The sequence below is a fragment of the Equus caballus genome, chromosome 21 (assembly GCF_041296265.1).
Source record: "Equus caballus isolate H_3958 breed thoroughbred chromosome 21, TB-T2T, whole genome shotgun sequence".
Taxonomy (NCBI): domain Eukaryota; kingdom Metazoa; phylum Chordata; class Mammalia; order Perissodactyla; family Equidae; genus Equus; species Equus caballus.
The window spans coordinates 54177810-54192515 of NC_091704.1; the positions used below are offsets into that span (position 1 = coordinate 54177810).

The 14706-nt window shown below is 35.5% G+C and overlaps 1 protein-coding gene across 6 annotated transcripts in view; it reads left to right on the forward strand.

Moving 5' to 3' along the window:
• CDH12 (cadherin 12) overlaps nucleotides 1-14706 on the forward strand; it is a 937014-nt gene that overhangs the window by 182547 nt on the left and 739761 nt on the right. For 3 of the 6 annotated variants that reach the window (XM_070245950.1, XM_070245954.1, XM_070245952.1), the window contains exon 2: nucleotides 6140-6248. The exons of the other annotated variants lie outside the window; for them this stretch is intronic. The gene's annotated coding sequence lies outside the window, so the exon portion shown is untranslated. The remainder of the gene's footprint in view (nucleotides 1-6139; nucleotides 6249-14706) is intronic. 6 annotated transcript variants of the gene reach the window in all.

Below are 14706 nucleotides of genomic sequence, written 5' to 3' on the forward strand. Positions count from 1 at the left end.
AAACAAATTTAGATCTTTCTTTAAATCCTTCATTCCATTTTTATTCCCAGTGATATTTTAATTCCAGGACCCCATGTGAAAATTGCCCTAGATAAATTCATCTGTTACCCCCATTGATGATTTTACTAATAGAAATATATTTAAACTTTTGAACTCTAAATGAAAAATATAGAATAATCACCTCTCACAAGCCTTTGCTTTGGAGAAAATAATAGTATTATGGAAGGCAGTTTCCTTCAGTGAAATGTACCTAATTTATGGAGAAAAGCAGTTCTCAGTTTTGCTACATTGCAAGATTTTTTTGGTTTATCTCTGACTCTGACTCGTTCAGCAGATCTTGACAGAGCAACAAAGGAGTTTTATTAAGGGGCTGGGCAATAAAGATTCAATAGAACTCTTGAGACATGATGATTTTTTCCTTATGTGGGAGGATGCCTTCTTTCTTAGAGACTATGACCAGCTGGAATTATCCTATTGGCTGCCTTTGCATTACCTCCAAGACAAGCATAAACTAAAATGAAAGATTTCTGAGAATTGCTTTATTTCTTCCAGAATAAGAACACTTGTTTTATTACAGCTGATTTCTTATCATGCTCTCTTTTAGTCAGAATTGTAAATTCCATTGAGTTTAAATAGATATCTATAATACGTCAACTTTCCACACACATACTACAGAAGAGAATATGCAACTTTTTGTGTTAAAAAATCATAGACTAAAATTATATACGCAAAGCGAATATATAGATAAGCTGTGTTTGCTGTATCTCAGTGGTTCAGAACACCTGACTTGGGGCGAGATAAATCCAAGGGCAATACCAATTAAAAAAAATTACTTAGCAGGGGCTCCTGTACTCTTCATTAACCCACAAATAAGCAGGGAATCATGAAACGGGAGCGGACTCTCCTAGGGGGTCTCCTGCACTAAAGGGGTTTCTAGAACATCACTTATTGCTGTGCTCATGTTGTTTACATGGCTCTGTCTAACCTTTTTTTAAACCTAATTTGGATCTCAAGAGTAGTAAGGAAACCCGAGTTGTGAGACCTTGAAATTCATTATGGAGACAAAAAATATAGTTTTTTGGTTTTTGAAGAAAAACAAAAAGAAAATTGAATTTAAGTTATTAAAAAAAGACTCATGGAAAAATCATTAGGGTTTTATAATTTAAACAGAAGATTTCTGAAAGTGCTGAGTGTTTTAAATTCTTGTTAGTAGCTGTAAAATTTTATCCAATGAGATCTGATACTAAAGATTTCCACGTAATGTTTGGCCATCAACAGTGTTCTCACAGAATATCTACACATTAGGTAAAGCTATTTGTATTATTCCATTTTTAAACGAGGAAAATATAACACTGAGGTTCAGGAATATTGTGCAGTGATTCAGGGTTTTCACTTATTTATTCATTTGAAAACACGCTGTACAACCCACTGAGGCAGATACAAGGAAGAGTAAGAGATGAATCTTTTCCTCAAGGCATAAATCACAGGCCGGGAACTAGAGTTGAGATTATCCTTCCTAATCTAGTGTTCTTTCTTCTAGAGTCACAGCTTCCTGTTTTAAGTGGATGTTTTCACTAAATGATCTCTATTGTGCTTCTCAACTCAGAGTCTTTTATTCTTTGAAATTTTATCAACATTGGACTTATAGGAAAGTAGCATGAACTAATGCTGCTACTTTTAAATCTGAAATGATTTCTCCGTTGCTTCCAAACATATAACACCTGTTCCTGTATTAGCCCAGGTGCATGTTGCTATTTCTTTTCCACCCTCTGAAGCTCTCATTCTTTTAAAACATGGTACTGAAGTGAATGTAATGTGTTGTTGCTTGCGTTCTGGATATCTGTATTTCTGATTTGGCAGCTAAAGATAAGATTAGCTCTTTTGGCAGCCACATCAAATTCTAAGCATATATTAGTCCTACTGTGGACTAAAACATCCATGTATGTATAAATACATGAATACATGTACACTGTGTCTTTTGATGTGTCTCAGGACATTTTATAAATTTGAGCTGGGCATGAAACGCTGCCCAGCAATTATCGAACATTTTCACGCAGTCTCCTCTCTAGGCGACTGCTTCACACCTTCTTCGTTTCTGAAATCTCCAATCATTTCTTCCCCATTCTCCTTTTCAACCAATTACCTTCCTGACTATTTCATTGTAGAAATGAAATCCATCAGGATAGATTAACAAATCTACCCACTTCATCACCTTCTATATCCAACTCCTCTGTTTTTGCTGTGGATGAAATTTCTGAACTTTTATCTGAGGCTGACCTCTCCACATATGTTTGAAACCCTTTACATACTGAAGGACACTGTTTCAACAATTTGTTTCTTTATCAATAATCTTTTTCTCTTTGCTGAATGATTTCATTATTCACTTTTTTAAAAAACAAAATAAATTTAAAAATGAAATAAAATAAACTTTTCTTTTCCTATCACCTGCCACTACACTTCTTCCAGCTCAGCAGGAAAATTCCTAAAAATAGCTGCTTTTATAGATTACATTCAATTCCTCTCCTCTCTCGTTTTTATTAAACTACTTTTATTTGGCTTTCTTCTCCCCAATCCACTGAAACTACTCCCGTAAACGATATCATAGTTCTTGACTGAGTGCAATCACTGGTTCTCAGTGTTCATCTTACTTGGCCGATGAGACGGTTGACCACTTCTCGTCCCGACCCAGAGTCCACTTAGCTTCTAGGTCACCACAGTCTCTTGGTTTCACTTCTACTCACTTTCCAAGTTCGCAAACCTCCTCTGCTGATCCTTGCCTTCCCCCTGATCTGCTAAGGTTATACAGCCTCGAGACTTTGTCCTAGTCTCTTTTCCACCTAGACTTCCTTTATTGGTGATCTCATCCAGTCTCCAGGCTTTAAATGCCATCTGACCTAGATGATCCTTATATAATATACAATAATAAGATCTATTCTTATTATATATGCATATATATCTTATATATAGTAATATTATGATATATGATATGCAATATTATATTAATATATTATATATATCTTATATATATTTATATCCCTAGCCAAAGTGTCTACCCTGAACTTCAGCCCGATGCATTCAGTGGCTTACATACATTATCACTTAGATGTCAAAGAGACACTTCAATAATGAATATGTGTATGGTAGACAAAAGAGTGTCCCACAAAATGTCCTTATCTTAATCCTCAGAATCTATAGATATGCTACCTTACATGGCAAAAGAGATTTTGCAGATTTTGATGAGGAGACTATTTTGGATTATTTAGATGTGTTCTATATTAAATTGTATGGGTCCTTAAAAGTGAAGACCCTTTCCAAGCCTCATGGAGGTGTGACTATTGATGAATGATCAGAAAGATGCAACTTTGCTAAACTTGAAGGAGAAAGGGTCACAAGGCACAGAATGGGAGTGCTCTCTAAAAGCTAGAAAAGGCTGGAAAATGCGTTCTTCCTTAGAGCCTCCAGATGGGGAAGTGGACCTACTGACACCTTGACTTCATCCAGCTAGTTCTGGAGGTCTTCTCCCCTCCATAGCTCTCAGATGATAAATGTGCATCATTTAAGTCATGAAATTTGTGATATTTTATGACAACCATAGAATACTAATATGATGTATGAAATTGAAACTTTACTCACAAATGGCTACTGGAATCAGTGACAGCCAAGATGGCTCATTTGCAATTTCTGTCCTGTACCAGGTTGTATGTTTGCTGTTTTCAGACCAGGAGATTTGAATTTATTTAAAGAAACCAGGTTCTCTTTCAATTCCGAAGCCACCATGAACTTTCATTGTTTATTTTTCTAATTTGTAAGTAATAAATGCTCCTCAAAATTATGCTTAATCAGTCACCTTTCTTTTCAAACCAAAAGTAATTGTACTTCAAGGACAAGCTAAGAGAAAACTTAGACATAATGTTTCTTGCTTTCTTTTTCGTCAAATATTATTACTCTCTGTGCTCAAATTATTATTTTATTTCTTCCTAATTTTTAATTTGCTTTATTTTGAATGAACTTGAGTTTATACTATGGAAAATTCTGTTATAAGGCATTATGGAATAAATGTAGAAATACAATTCATTTGTTGGTTGTAACTGTCACCATAGAAATATTTCCTCATCATATTAGTTTAAAAATATGGACTAGCTACGTCATAATACTGTGAATAATAGAGTAGTAAAAATTCATGTACCTGTGATAATTAACTGGAAGCCCCAGAGGGCTTCAGTCGTAAGTAGTGTAAAATTATATGATACAAAAAGAACTAGTGAAAAGAGCTATGTTTTTTGTGTGTCTACTATTATTAAAGTTTCATTTACATACAATGAAGCACAGAAATCCTACATGAATCATTGATGATCGTTAGATAGGTATAAACTCATGTAATCAGTCTCTAGAGTATGGTATAGAACCGTACAGCCCTGAAGCACCCACGAGGCCATTTCTAGCTAATCCTTGGGTACTTCTCCACTCCAAATAATCATTATTCTGATTTTATTTTTTTCCAGTTTTTAAAATTTCATATAAATGGAATTCTAAGTACATCATCTTTTCTCTCTGGAGCTTTCACTTTGAACAATTTCATCTATATTGTTTCATCTAGACATAGTTTATTTTATTGCTATGTAGTATTTAATTAAGAATATAAAAATGTCCATCACAGCATTATTCACAATAGCCAAAACTTGTAAGCAATCCATTTGCCCACCAACAGGTGAATGGATAAAGAAGATGTGGTATATATATACAATGAAATACTAGTCAGCCATAAAAAAGACAAAATCATGCCATTTGTAACACGATGGATGGAGCTTGAGGGTATTATGCTAAGCGAAATAAGTCAGACAAAGCAAGACAAATACCATATGATTTCACTCGTATGTAGAAGATAAACAAACAAGCTCATAGATAAGAGAATAGATTGGTGGTTACCAGAGGGGGAGGGGGTGGAGGGAGAGTGAAAGGGGTAAAGGGGCACATATGTATGGTGATACATAAAACTAGACTATTGGTGATGAATGCGATGCAGTCTACACAGAAGCTGAAATATAATAATGTACACCTGAAATTTACACAATGTTATAAGCCAATATGACCTCAATAAAATAATTTTTAAAAAAGAATATAAAAGTATATGTATTCAGTATATTGTTAATGGACATTTTGGTTATTTCTAGTTTTATCAATTGTAAATAAAACTTCTATGAACATTTTTATGTATGCCTGTTTGGGGCACATACGCATTGAATTCTTTTGGGTTTATATAGGAATAGAATTACTGAGTTATATGGAAGGCTTATGGTTAGCTTTGGTACATACTGCCAAAGCTGTTCACAAAGTGATTTTTTAATCACTTTACACTCCTTTTAGCAATGTGTACAAGTTCCAGTTGTCCATATATTTCCTAATATTGAGAGACTTTTTAAAGTTTTAATATCAGCTACTCTTGTGGTCATATATCTCCTTGTGTTTTTAATTTAAATTTTCCTGATGATTCAACAATGTTGTGCACATTTTCATATGCTTATTAGCCATTTGGAAATTTTCTCTTGTGAATTGCCCATTCATGTCTTTTGCACATTTTTAAAACAGGTGGCCTATTTTGAATACACTTTTAATAAGAAATATCCAACTTGGACTCAGCTTTTTTCCCCTCCAAATAGCAAGAGGCTATAGAAACATCTACTTTTTAAATTCAAAATTATGCAGAGCAAATCTACAGAACACAGTAATTGGATTATTAGAATAAAAGAAAACTCTTGAAATATGAATACTTTAATCCAAAAAAGTCCCCCAACATATAGAATATATAAGAGCTGTGGATTTTGAGGAAAAAAGGTCACATATATACACACATACATGTTTGTATCAGCAGAGGCTTTAACGCTAATCTCCAACATATACAGCAAGGATAAATTTGACTTGCCTGAAGTCTGGTGATGATGCAGAACAGCATTTGCTTGACTTCTCCTCTTCCGCTACAGTGACACTTGAAACATTTCCAAACCAGTGTTCTGTGTCTTGGTGATTGGTACATTCATCATCACTGTAATGTCCTGTATAAAAGTAATTAAGTGAAATTAAGCCCTACACAAGAGACACACCTGTGGGTAGACTTAGTTAAGATTCTAATTCCTATATGCAGAGCACCTTCAAGGATTTCTGTGTGGCTGAAGGAAGGGAATTGTGAGATGAGAGAGATACGGAGCATAAAGAGGAGCAAATGACGGATCCTGTGGATCACGTAACCCATGGTAAGGACTTTCAATGTAATTCCTCTGTTGAAAATGCAAAAAGACTTTCAAATATGGGGTCCTTCTTGAAAAATGGAGTAACATATACAAAGACAAAATGGATCTTGTTTACTTGGAGAAATCAGTAGGGCAAGACGTTGGTGGAGTATGGAGGAGGGGTTATAAGTAAAGTAATCGTGTATGAAGTTATGAAGGTTTTGATTGCTGTGCTAAGTGTATTCATTTTTTTTTTAGGAGAGGAGTATAAAGGAGGATCATTGAAAGTTTTTTTGCAAGGAAGTGACACTTTATAAATTGCATTTTAGAATGGTCACATGGGAGTGGCTTAGATGACAACAGATCTGGAAGTAGGGATATTGGTGAGGACGCTGTTGCTAGCATCTAAGCAAGAGGTGATGCTGAATTAGTCCAGGGTGTTGTCAGGACGGAAGGAAGTAGATTGAACTGAGACATATTTCTGAGTTAAAATTGACTAAACTTAATGATTGATTGGTTGGATAAAGGCAATTGACATAAGCATTTGGCTTAATAATGGTGGTAGTAAATGAAGACAAAGAATTCTTGGCAAGATAATGGGAAATGAGAGGGGGATAAGTTAATTTTTTAAAGCTTTCAAGAGCAATTGCGTATTAGGAAATTGAATGTTGTAATCTGGAGCTTAAAGAGAAGTATGGGATGGAAACAGAAGCTTAGAAATAATACATTGGTGATATTTCAAACCATGAGAATGGATAAAAGTATCCGGGGGAGACTGTTATGTATGTATGAATTTAGTACATAACGACAATATGGTGAGAATAAACTCAGCATGTTGAAGAAAAAGCAAGATCAGAATGGAATACTGGGAGTAAAGTGGACCAAGAGCTTGGATGGGTAAGATGCAACCTGATCACATAGCTACCTGTGGACCTTGGTATGGATTTTGGATTTTATCCAGAGGATGTTATGGGAAGCTGTTAGATGATTAGAAGCAGGATTCTGACAGAATCTAATTTGCATGTATAAACAGTTATTCTGGCTCTTGCTGATTTGTGGAGCATTGGAAGCTGCATTACAGGTATTTTAGGAAGGTATTGCTATATCCTAGGTGCGGGATGACAATGGATGACAAAGAGTTTGGTAGTGGGAATGATATGAGATTCAGAATATATTATAAAGGTAGAGCTAACAGGAATGGCTGATGGACATATTATGGCATTTGTGAGAATAATAGAATTCAACAATGAATTCTAGGGTGTTTACATTTTACTCAGAGTTACGACAAATGATGGTTGCACTGGGGAGCCTTAAGAAGAGGAAGGTTGTTTGAAAGTTGGTATAATTAAGAATTAAATTTTCAAATTCCTGTTTTTCACCTAAGTGAAGATGTTAAAAGGTAGTTGAATATATACAAATCTAGAACTTAACGAAGAGCTGAAGGCTGACAATATCAATTAGAGATTACATTTAGGAGTTATTTAAAGCCATGAGTCTGAGCAAGGTGACCTAGGTAATGAATATGTATAGAGATGAGAACAGGCATGTAGCTCTGGTGAAGACAATGATGATGATTATGACAATGCTATTTATTATTTAGAGGACGTGGAAAAACTCCACCCATCTGACTAAAATATACCACTCTTTCTAGTATCTATAATTAAAGCCTATTTTCTGAATATTAGTGAGTTTATAGGAAGTGACTATGTTGCGATATGTTTTGTGTTCCCCATAAAATTTCCATCTAATATTTGGTTCCACTCTACAGTTGCTTTGGGCAAACAGCCATTCAGCCCCCTCCCCCTGTCCTCTTCTATCATGAAATAACCAGTCTCAATGCTCTCATATACAGAAGTTTCTAGGTGTTCTCAGGAAGATTCAAATTTCTCGCTAGTCATTTTGCAGATGATAGTTTTTACTATCTGAATCCCTCGGAATCTCTTTCCCACCTGAAGCAGTTTATCTAATTATTTCTTGAAAACACATACATTTTTGAATAATGCTTGTATATTTTCAGACAAATATTATAACTAAATAGAAACCTGATTTTTTGTTCTAATTCGTATTTTTGAAATCCTTTTTTTTTTTTTTTTGAGGAAGATTAGACCTGAGCTAACATCTGCTGCAAATCCTCCTCTTTTTTGCTGAGGAAGATTGGCCCTGAGCTAACATTTGTGCCTGTCTTCCTCTGTCTTATATAAGGGACATCTACCACAGCCTGGCCTACTAAGCAGTGCATAGGTCTGCAACCAGGATCCAAACTGGTGAACACCTGGCCACTGAAGTGGAAAGTGCAAACTTCACTGCTGCGCCGCTAGCCTGGCCCTTTGAAATCCTATATTTGATATTAGCTATGTAATTGGCATACAGAGTTTAAAAATTAAATCTAAAGAAATTTAATTTTAATAATGTATTTAAGGAGTTAGTGCAAGATGAGATTATAGAAAATGGTGAGAGAACAGATAGTAAAAGGTAAGACAGGCTTTATGGAATCATTTGAAGTTGTTTAGAGGGAGTTGATCTGAAATGTGGCTACTCAAACACTGCCCCATAATTCAAGAACTGGTTTAGAGCGTGTGATCCAGTTTGACTGATGGTTCTGGTGATATGCTTCACTTACTCTATGATAACAGTGGGCTAAAGAATGTCAAGAAGGAGACTCCCTTTTTAATATATCATCTGTAATTTTCCCTCTGGACAACACTGGTGTTGATTACCATTGTGCTCTGTGGTTGTATGTTATTATCTCCTAAATATAGTGCAAGAGGTGATTTACATAAAGAGTTCATTCATCTACTCACTCTAAATCCTCATTATATTGTTACTTTGCTACTCTCTCATCTCAGTATATCTGTTACATCTTGTCTTCATTACCTTACCTTGGACATGTTTCACATTTTAATCTTTTGCCATTTCATCATTACTATATATATGAATATACTATATATATATATATATATAAATACATATATATATGTATATATGAATTCCATCCTAGAAGTATTAAACAGCCACTCAGAGCCTAGATTTTAATCATCTGATGTATTTGGACTGTATATTACCTTCACTGTTGTGCTTCTACTTGATTCTTAGTTTTTAGAATTCTAATTGTTGTGGACTGAATGTTTGTGCCTCCCCACACTCCCACACCAAATTTATACGTTAAAACCCAAATTCCCAGTGTGGTGGTATTTGGAGATGGAACCAGTGGGAAGTAATTAGGCCATGAGGCTGAAGCCCTCATGATGGGATTAGTGCCCTTATAGGGGATACTAGAGACATTGCCACCATTCTTACTTTCCACCATGTAAGGCTACAAAGAGATATCAAGGAAGAGTGCCCTCACCAGACACTGGACCTGCCAGTACTTTGATCTTAGACTTCCAAACCTCCAGAACTATGAGAAATAAATATTTTTATTTAAGTCACCCAGTCTGTGATATTTTTGTTATAGAAGCCTGCACTGACTAAGACACTAATGCTTCAGTGTTAGAGAGAGAACTCCCCTGTGATCTTCAGAACCTAGACTTTGGGGAGATTTGCTCCTTTATAATATTTTTCTTCAACAACTTTATTGAGATGTAATTCACATCCCATACCATTTGGTTAAAAGTGTACACTGAAAAGCATGCAAGTGCCATTTAAAAGTGTGCAATTCAATGGCTTTTAATTTATTCACAAAGTTGTGTGTGCATCATCACAATAGATTTTAGAATATTTTCTTTACCCTAGAAAGGAACCCTGCACCACACAGCTGTCTGGTATTTTAAGTAGGAGAAAAATAAAGCAGAGAAGGGATACAGAAGTGTGGGTTTTGGGTAGGGGGAGGCAGTTTGCAATTATAAATGGAGGTGTCAGGGAAGGCTGAGGAGGTAACTTTTAAGTCAAGACCTGAAAGTTGATATGGGCATGGCTTTTACTTAGAGTTAGATGGACTTTCAAAGCTCCCTTCATAATCTTTTAAAAATATTTGGGGTGTGGTGGCACTTGATGCTGTAAAATAGCGAAGTCCCTCTCCCTGTACACTGAGTAAGGAGTCTTGGCATTTTCTGCTCTAGAAAGACTTTTCTGATATTAAATATGAAAATCCACCAAATCAAAATATTAATTACAGCGCTAACAGTAAAAACATGCAATGCGCATATCAGCAGTTCTCCTCAACTGTCTCCATGAAAGACTCTCACCACACAGTGTAAAGATTCCCATTCAAATAGGCTAATATCCCAATGCTAGTTCTTTTTGTAGCCTACTTGCCGTGGCTCATAAGAACCCGCCATTTCTCTTCTTAGTAATTCAGATTCTGATGCTGTAAAGTGGCTGTGTGATGGGTAGCATACAGAGAGGCTTCATAACCCCAGGTCATTGCATACTTGTTATCGCTCTCTCATGCACAGAATGAAAGAGGTTAGCAGGCACAAAATGGCCTGGTAGACATAGTACAGTGCTTAATGAGCAGAGCATTCTTTTCCTCTAACTTCCAACTGTCTGGGGCAGTTATGGCATCTTTCTAATCATTCTCTTGCAATGTATACATATGATGTTGTGTGCAAAGAACGTTTCTAAGGGAGTAATTGATAACCAGTTATCTCTGTAAAGGGGACTGTGATTACTCTCTAAGTATTCAGTTTAAATGTCTCTTATATTTCCAACCACTGCTTTATTCTTTGTTTATACAATGGTATCACAAAATATGCATGCAAAGACTAAATATGTTATATGTAGCTTAAGAAAATAATAAAAGGAACAGGCTTATACCCAGCATCAAGCTTTGGAGATAAAACAAATCCTTCCCTTTGAAGGATCCTGTGTGTCTCTTCACAAGACTTTATTTTCCTATCCCCTTGGTGGTAACCACTAATCTTGAATGTTTTATCAATCACTGTTCAGCATTTCTTCATAATTTTATCATGTGGGTGTATCATTAAGCAATATATTGTTTCCAGGGATTTTTAGTTTTGACCTTTATATAATTAGAGTCATACTAAAAGTATTCTTTTATGATTTAATTTTGTACACATTGTCTTGACATTTATCTGTTATATGGATACACAGACACATATATATACATATATATGCACTCAAATAAACTAATGTATAAACTTATGATTTATATGTATATCTAGATGTATCTTTATATGTGTGTATGTATATATAAATATATGACTTTTATTTATACATTAAAGCAGTGTGCTCAACAGTCTTGTGCATATTCCTGATAAGAACTGAGGTTCTCAAGGAGTGGATGTCAAGATTTTATCATATCAGCCCTCTTCAGTTTTACTAGGTCATGCCAAAAAATGCTTTCCGAAGTGATTGTAGCAAATTTGTACCATCGTCAATTCATGAAACATATACTCTTTATACAATATCACGTTATACTGTCAAATGTTAAATTACCGAAATGCTATATGGTATTTGAGATCATAAGTTTTCACGATGTTAAGTGACAATCACTGAGATAAAACTCAACTCTGTTTTCCTACGGTTTCTCGGTCCTTCTTCTTTACTGTCCCACTTGGATTATTATGAGAAGACATATGAGTTTCTTTGCTCTCCCAGTCTCAGATGTGTGGTACCACAATAGATGGAAAGAAAACTAGCATTGGCCAAGGAAAACATCCGTGTGAGGCATAGTTCTGCCTAGCCTTGGGCAATCACCTATCCTTTCATTAACTCAGCCAGTTCATCTGTAAAGCCTATTCAAAATAATGGTTGCTGTAAACACTGGAAATGTAGTATTCACAAGCCTGGCAGAGTGCCTGGTGCATTTTAGGCAGTTAATAAAAGGTAGTTAACATTTTTATTATGGGGATTTCATATCGAAGACTTTAGTCCTCATTTCGCCTTCTTAGATTTTTTTTAACAATCTCTTTTCTTCTTGTCCTTCACTGACCAGTTTTACTTTATCCATCTACAAATAGCTTGTAACTGAGTACATTTTTCATGTTAGAGACTAAAAATGTCATATTTTAATGATTGGTATTTCACTGAACTGTGTATTTGAAGCCTAAATCCCAATGTTTTTACTTTTTTCTTTCTTTTCCTTACTCATAGATTTTCTTGTTAAGCTAAAGTAATTGGCAGGAAAAAATCCTCATTTTAAAATGAGAAAGATGTCATAGGTTATGTAATTCTTAGAAGGATAAAAGACAACTGTGGGGATTTACCCTTTAATGTTGCATAAATAGTGGACACTACACTGAAAAGATAGATAAAATAAGCCCCTCAGAAAACAACTCCACGTTACAAACTTGGCCTCTGAATACGTTGATGATTGTGTTTGGTCCAATCATATACCCTTACCTGTGCCTACATGAAGTTAAATCACACTGACAGGTTCCACTTATAGCTAATCATGCCTGAAAAACTGATGGGAAGAGTTGTGAAAAGGCAGCTCCTAGAAGATAGTCTGGCCAAATTTTCCTAAACCCAAGACAGTGAGCTCAAGAGAGCATACAACCCTAGTCATTGGGATAGAGTGAAATTGCTGGTAGTCAACGCCATCTGGTGCCCAGATCCATTGAGGTCTATTGAGGGTATAAGGTAACAGAGCTGACCAAGAAACATAGAAGAATTTACCTACTCAATCTGTAAATCACTGTAGTATATATTGTTCTGTTGTCTCGAGGCTGTCAAAGTTCTACTCCACACAACAGTAGGACTGAATATGATGGTAGAAAAGCAGAAGACGAGATCACTGGGTGACGAATTGTGATACTTCAGTTAGACGTGTCTGACTTGCTAATGCTCAGGGACACTTGGAGGAGGGTGTGCTTCTGGGAGATTAGAAGTTCTGATCAGCAAGTGGATGCAATGACCTAATTAAATTTCAGTTTTAAAAGTAACCGGATTTCTGTACATAATGGAGTCTAAGAATATTTGAGTTGAACTCGACTGTGAACATTAGTGGCATATTATATTTAGCCAATTCATATATGATGAAAGGTCAGCTTGTATACTCCTATTTCTGTCATGAACTTCTGTATTTTAGGTGAACAGTTACACTGAAAATAAAAATATCAACCTGCATCAGCACTTGTCAAATTTATCTTCTGTTTCCACATTAGGGTGGAAGATAAAATACGCTTCTTAAGAACCACTTCAAATTGTAATAAAGTGAATTATTGGCAATTCACAAATGCTTAGTTAAGAATTCGAGTTAGAAATGAGTTTTCAAAAATGTTGATAAATCAGAGATGGTGTATACTTAAACCAAAGTCTACTTTTCAAAACAAAAATATAATATTGGGTAATTTTCAACTTAGAAGAAAGGAAACATTTATAAGACAATGTTAAGTGAGACTTTCTATAGGAACATGAGTTCAGGGATTACCTCGGAATGAATTGTCGTAGGATATTAGTCCAGAAGTAGTCGACAAATAAATATTGTAATTATAATAGCAAATAATAGTATCAGCAATAGAAAATTTAGTAGGAACTTGATATGGACTGAATTGTGTCCCTCCCAAATTCGCATGTTGGAGCCCTAACCCCCAGTGTGACTGTCTTTGGAGATAGGGTCTTTAGGAGGTAATGAAGGTTAAATGAGGTCATAAGGGTGGCGATCTAATCCAATAGGACTGGTGTCCTTCTAAGAAGAGGAGGAGGAAACATCAGATTGCTCTCTCTCTAGGCCGTGTGAGGACACAGGGAGAAGGCAGCCATCTGTAAGCCACAAAGAAAGCCTTCACAAGAAACCAGCTCAGCTATACTGATAACTTGATCTTGGAATTCCTAGCCTCCAGAACTCTGAGAAATAAATTTCTGCTGTTTAAGCCACCCAGTCCATGGGCCTCTGTTATGGCAGCCTCAGCAGACTAATACAGAGCTAAATCATTATAGAGAATAAAATGAAAATGTTTTCATAATGGAAAATGTTATAGGATTTAAATATTAATAATATATACTATTATTGAATTTTAACCTTGTACCAGTCATTCCCCACATGAGATAACACTATAATTTTCCCGATGGGGAAACTGAGGTACAGAGAAGATAAGTAACTTGTCCAAAATCAGTCACACACTGGAATGTGGGAGAGCCAAGTTTCTAGGTTAGGCAGTTTGGCTCAGGAATCCGTGTTCTCAATACTTACAAGTGAATGAGGGCCTTTAGATTATTTGTGCTATGAAGTTATTCCCCCAGTAATGCTTCCTTTATGTGAATATTTTTTTTTTCCGAATGATCTCTTGGGTTAACTGAAAAGAGGAAATCTTCAGAGTAGTTTACGAGTTATGAGTTTCAGAAAATTAGTTTCATTACTTTTCCTAAATGACCATTTATTTGTATTACTAAACTGAATGTGTGACTAGTTTTTAAAGTGCTCTATTTTTTATTAAGCATATAAACTAATCTAGGTCATGGATCTTATAGTAATTTTATAAGCAGTGTTCTCTAAATGCATCTGGCAAAGAAATGCCATTTCTTAAATCCTAGTGTGGTATAAAGCCGTCTAACTAGAAATTAGGAGACTTGTATTGTT